The sequence below is a fragment of the Triticum dicoccoides genome, chromosome 7A (genome assembly GCF_002162155.2).
Source record: "Triticum dicoccoides isolate Atlit2015 ecotype Zavitan chromosome 7A, WEW_v2.0, whole genome shotgun sequence".
Taxonomy (NCBI): Eukaryota; Viridiplantae; Streptophyta; class Magnoliopsida; order Poales; family Poaceae; genus Triticum; species Triticum dicoccoides.
This window is the reverse complement of record NC_041392.1, coordinates 302740942-302747525: the sequence shown is the minus strand read 5'-3', so window position 1 is coordinate 302747525 and position 6584 is coordinate 302740942. Positions and strand designations below refer to the sequence as shown.

General features: G+C 40.8%; 1 long non-coding RNA gene across 2 annotated transcripts; it reads right to left on the bottom strand.

Moving 5' to 3' along the window:
* Positions 1–2166: 2166 nt before the first annotated feature.
* On the bottom strand, positions 2167–5342 carry LOC119327472. Of its 2 annotated transcripts, XR_005158525.1 has the most exons (5): positions 5125–5342; positions 4809–5048; positions 4435–4669; positions 2427–2567; positions 2167–2338 (listed from the first exon to the last, which is right to left on the bottom strand). It is a non-coding gene; the product is annotated as an uncharacterized LOC119327472 (long non-coding RNA). The 2 variants fall into 2 exon arrangements; XR_005158524.1 differs by having other exon boundaries at positions 2167–2567.
* Positions 5343–6584: the final 1242 nt, after the last annotated feature.

Genomic DNA, 6584 nt, shown 5'->3' with positions numbered 1-6584 from the left:
GCTACTTGATGTAATATCAAACCTATGTTTCCGCTAGTATCAATAAAGTGGTTGTTTTCTATACCAAGTTGTTGTGTGTTGCCAGAAGACTTGATCTCTGGGCTGACAATGCAAGGTAAAATGGTTGCTTTGAGCCGGGGTGCCAGATCTTTCATTGAAAAATTCTTATTCAAGTATCCTTTTATGCTACCCAAAAATTATGTATTATTTCCAATCAACAATATGTCATCCACATATAATATTACAAATGCTATAGAGCTCCCACTCACTTTCTTGTAAATACAGGCTTCTCCAAAAGTCTGTATAAAACCATATGCTTTGATCACACTATCAAAGCATATATTCCAACTCCGAGATGCTTGCACCAGTCCATAAATGAATCGCTAGAGCTTGCACACTTTGTTAGCACCTTTAGGGTCGACAAAACCTTCTAGTGGCATCATATACAACTCTTCTTTAAAAAATCCATTAAGGAATGCAGTTTGACATCCATTTGCCAAATTTCATAATCATAAAATGTGGCAATTTCTAACATGATTCGGACAGACTTAAGCATCACTACGGGTGAGAAGGTCTCATCGTAGTCAACTCGTTGAACTTATCGAAAATCTTTCACAACAAGTCAAGCTTTGTAGACAGTAATATTACCGTCAGCGCCAGTCTTCTTCTTGAAGATCCATTTATTCTCTATGGCTTGCCGATCATCGGGCAAGTCAACCAAAGTCCACACTTTGTTTTCATGCATGGATCCCATCTCAGATTTTATGGCCTCATGCCATTTCGCGGAATCTGGGCTCATCATCGCTTCCTCATAGTTCATATTTTTGTCATGGTCTAGTAACATGACTTCCAGAACATGATTACCGTACCACTCTGGTGCAGAACATACTCTGGTTGACCTACGAGGTTCGGTAGTAACTTGATCTGAAGTTCCATGATCATCATCATTAGCTTCCTCACTAATTGGTGTAGGAATCATTGGAACTGATTTCTTTGATGAACTACTTTGCAATTCAAGAGAAGGTATAATTACCTCATCAAGTTCTACTTTCCTCCCACTCACTTCTTTTCAGAGAAACTCCTTCTCTAGAAAGGATCCATTCTTAGCAACGAATACCTTGCCTTCGGATCTATGATAGAAGGTGTACCAACAGTTTCTTTTGGGTATCCTATGAAGACACATTTCTACGATTTGGGTTTGAGCTTATCAGGTTGAAGCTTTTTCACATAAGCATCGCAGCCTCAAACTTTAAGAAACGACAGCTTAGGTTTCTTGCTAAACGATAGCTCATATGGTGGCGTCTCAACGGAATTAGATGGTTCCCTATTTAACGTGAATGTAGCCGTCTCAAGAGCATAACCCCAAATGATAGTGGTAAATCGGTAAGAGACATCATAGATCGCACCATATTTATTAAAGTAAGGTTACGACTTTTGGACACACCATTACGCTGTGGTGTTCCAGGTGGCATGAGTTGCGAAACTATTCCACATTGTTTCAAATGAAGACCAAACTCGTAATTCAAATATTCACCTCCACGATCAGATCGTAGAAACTTTATTTTCTTGTTACAATGATTTTCCACTTCACTCTGAAATTCTTTGAACTTTTCAAATGTTCCAGACTTATGTTTCATTAAGTAGATATACCCATATCTGCTCAAATCATCTGTGAAGATCAGAAAATAACGATACCCGCCGCGAGGCTCAACACTCATCGGACCGCATACATCAGTATGTATTATTTCCAATAAGTCAGTGGCTCGCTCCATTGTTCCGGAGAACGGAGTCTTAGTCATCTTGCTCATGAGGCATGGTTCGCAAGCATCAAGAGATTCATAATCAAGTGATTCGAAAAGCCCATCAGCATGGAGTTTCTTCATGCGCTTTACACCAATATGACCTAAACGGCAGTGCCACAAATAAGTTGCACTATCATTATTAACTTTACATCTTTTGGCTTCAATATTACGAATATGTGTATCACTACGATTGAGATTAAACAAAAATAGACCACTCACCAAGGGTGCATGACCATAAAAGATATTACTCATCTGAATAGAACAACCATTATTCTCTAATTTAAGTGAATAACAGTCTCGCATCAAACAAGATCCAGATATAATGTTCATGCTCAACGCTGGCACCAAATAACAATTATTCAGGTCTAAAATTAACCCTGAAGGTAGATGTAGAGGTAGCGTGCCGACGGCGATCACATCGACCTTGGAAACATTTCCGACGCGCATCGTCACCTCGTCCTTATCCAATTGTAACGACCCGAACCTGATAAGGTTCGATGTCTATGTGCTCACTGTGCTAGTCCCTGGATCAATAGCTAGCACACACAGTACACGATGTAATATCAAAATAAACCACATGTCATAATATTACATCGTAGATCCAGAATTAAAAATATTGCATACCTCCATAGCTCAAGGCTAGCATACAAACAAAATACAACGGAAAAGCAAATAAAATCTTCTTGAAGTCCATCAACACCTCAGGCAAATGTCAAGTATAGACATCGTAACCCTACATCGCATCACTCACTCATCATATAAAATCTGCAACATGAAACGTTGCAGCCACGAAGGGTCAATACTTTGAATGTATTGGCAAGTCACACAGGGAAATAATATAACAGACCTACTTCTATATGCAGGGTATATCAAGAGGATAATGTAGTGGTTGTTTTGCAGAAAGCTAATTTTTCCCTGATAGCTACATAATATAATAGTCAAATTTTAATTTTTCTTGCTACAATTAATACACATGGTTGAATTGGGCAATCCAATTTCAACCTAACCCAACTGTTAAGTTTCCCACTCAATTTTTCTATTAAGGTATCATCTGTCAAGATCATCCAACAACTGTAATGGCATAGTGGCTCAAATTTGTCCATAACTGGGAAAACGACTAATCATGATTAGTTTATACAATCTGTAGAGGTTTGTACACTTTACCCACTGGACTCAACCCGAAGATTGAGACATAGTATTTCAGAAGCAGTCGCCTAGTCCCACGAGAGGCCCATCCCAACTATCATAATTGCATCTACTGGCACATCTGGGTAAGGTCTCCAGAACTGATCAACTAAGCCAGAGCCCATATTAGACAGTGGTTGTACATGGAAGCTACTAGTCACTAAGTCCGTCTGATCTTTTTGAGTCTGGACGACACCCACTTGTATTCAGAGGGTATAAACCATGATGTTCTTGGAACCACCCAGCAATACCGTTCGGGCGCACTTAGCCATGGTTCATGTCCTTAGAAAAGGAACAAGAAACCATGATGCAACCCTGTCCGTCCAGAGGTGAATTATATATATTATGTTTTTACTCAAGTTATATTATATATAGTCCTCACATAAACTCGATGAATACACGAACCAATCCCCGTCTACATAGCATAGCAAGAATACTTACCATGGTCTACAATAAGGCCATACTAGCTGCATCTCAAAAGCAATAGCATACTACCATAATATCCCTACACATGCATAATATAGTAATGTGATATAGAACTACATGCATATAGAAAAATAATAGGTTGAAGGGTATGGAAAAATGCCAAGGGTATATGGAACACAAAATAAATATAGTCTGAATGGTTGCATAGGACATACAAGAATTCACTTGCGAAAAGAATTGATGGAATAGGAACACTACAACGCAAGTTATAGTGGAATGAGGTTTGAATTAAATTTAAATTCAAAGCGGGTCAAAAAGTATTTGAATATGAGTGTTCAACGTATTTTTAGCAAGTATTCGATACAAGTGTTTCATGGGCAAAAGGAATCAATTGGATAGGATACATGGTATGCAGAATATGATTAAATGAAAGAACGAAATCAAATTTGGATTTCTCAAATTTGAAACATTCAAAAGTTGAAAATTATGGTGCTACTGGATAGTCATGATCATCAGTAACACATCGGAAAAAGAATCAATTCATTTGAATATACGGATCACGAGATATAACAAGATGAAGTTTGTATTGAAATGTGGAAAAGAAAATACTTCCATGGCAGCGAATTGAGTTGCTGCTATGTCTGTTGTGGCAGTGCCATGTGGTGTGCTCTAATAGGCTGATACCGGTTCACTAAGAAAAATGACAATAACCGTCAAATATAAGACTGCTTATAGTGGGGAGTAACATAGAGTAGTAACTTGCCGATGTTACTACTCTATGTTACTACCTTCATAGTGGATAGTAATATATGAGTGGTATCATGAAAGAGTTCATTTATTAGGCTATAGACTCATTATGCCTTGAAATGTGTGATGTTACAGTAACTACCTAAGTTACCATAAACCTCTCTCTCCTTATTAATTAGCTGCCACATAAGTAATGTTGTATTGAAATATGTGATGTTACTAGTTAAGTTACTCCCATTGCTCAGCTACAGTTAAATGCAACAGCGAGTTTCACCTGAAGCGAAAAAGAGGGCGGCGGGCCTCTCGGTTGTGATGTTGGCGACGGCCACAACGGGTCCCCAGCAAAAATGAAATGACAGGAGGATGCGGCGCACGTGGGGCGGTGAACTAGGTGACATCATAAGCGACGAGGTGTCTTCGCTTAGCGGCGGTGACAAACGGAAACGAGGTTGTGCTTCGCATGCTCCGGCAAGACCGGGAGTGCGTCGGGAGCTTGCTCTAGTGTCAATCTGCGAGAGGCAAAACGGTTCAGGTGAAATGCGGCGTTGAGAATTCCGATCAAATAAAGAAACGGCCGTTGGATCAAGTGACACGGGACGATGAAGATCAAGCCATGCTGCTAGGGTTCAGTTGAGGGGATGTGCTCACCGGTGAATAGGGGAACTGGGCGTCGAACTTGGAGTAGAACACGATGGCAGTCCGGGAAACAATGATGGCAACGCATATGGGCGCTCCGGTGCCCGGGGTAGATACTCCTGGACACGGAGGGGAACAACCAGCTCGATGGCGTCCTTGGTGGCGACGAGCACGTCCTCCAGTGGCTATGCGGTGCTGCTAGAGCTCGGGCGGCGACGGTGATCTTCGGGACGAGGTCGGGTGGGTGGTCCCCTGGTTTGAACAGAACATGAGGGAGAAAGAGGAGATCAAGGCGAAACGAATCGGGGCAATAGGTGAGGCAGGGAACCTCCGGTGGCGGTGAACTCGTCATCGGAGCGGCTTCAGGCAGAGGAGATCCGTGGGGTCCGTTCGCTCTATTCTGGGGACGAACTCGAGCTTCGTTTTCGGGAATCGGACGAGAAGGTCGAGGGGATTCTCCTGGTCTCCACGGATTGGAGTGAGGGGCTCGGGATCGCGCACATCACGTGGGCCTGGGTCTGGTTCGGTGGAGTTGTCGTGTGCGAGCAGGAGACCAGGCAGCGGTGGGAGACGACTGCGGGTCTCGCAAATCAGTTAAACGGGGGGCGGAGAGAGGCTGGCAGGTGGGCCGTTGTGCGCTGACGTCAGCGCTGACGAGCGTTGGCGGGGTGCTAGGCTGGGCCTGGCGCTGCGCTGCGCGCGAGCTCGCGCGCGAGAGAGGGTTAGCCAGTGGGCCGCACAGGCTGGGTTTAGGTTGGCTTAGGTTTAGAATAGGTTTAGGGATTTCCTATTTACTAAATTACAGAAATGACTGTCACTAAAACAAATTAACCGAATCATTTTATAAATAATACTAGAACATTTGCCAAAGTATATATATACTAATATAGAGAATAGTGAACATTTTTACCGTACAAAACACTTATATAATATACATATGATACTTTATTACTTTATTTGGGCTTTATAAATAATTCCTAAAATATTTTTTAACACCCAAACAAATACTCAAACAACGTTTAAAACATTTCCAACTATTTTATATTGAAGGAGTCATATTACCTTCTCTCTTTTTTTGAGTTGGCATTGTTTCAATATCAAAATCCAAATAAAACAATATTCAATTTTCCTATTTTTTTAAAAAAAATTGAGGAAGTCATGGCATCCTCTCTCGTATCCAAGTTGAAACAATTTTGAATATTCTCAAAGTTCTAAATAAGATCAAAAGGAATATTCGGGAAGTCATTTTACGCCCTCTCATTTGAATATTCAGTAAACCCAAAATAAGAACCAAATGAATAATTGGGGAAGTCCTTTTATTCCCTCTCGTTTATTATTCATTTAAACTTGGAAAGTTTCAAATCCTAGTCAAAACCTACTAACAACAAGCAACACAAGCAAAGTTTTAATTAATCCTATTTAAATAATTAACATTCCAAAATTTAGAATTTTGGGATGTTACACCAATCTTTGTTTAATCCGTAGCCCTTGTTTCGAGTTGCAAATATGAGCAACAGAACCAGTATCAAATACACAGGTGCTACTACGAGCATTAGTAAGGTACACATCAATAACATGTATATCAAATATACCTTTCACTTTGTCATCCTTCTTATCCGCCAAATACTTGCGACAGTTCTGCTTCCAGTGATCAGTCGCTTTGCAGTAGAAGCACTCAATTTCAAGTTTAGGTCCAGACTTGGGCTTCTTCCCTGGAGTAGCAACTTGCTTGCTATTTTTCTTGAAGTTCCCCTTCTTCCCTTTGCTATTTTTCTTGAAACTAGTGGT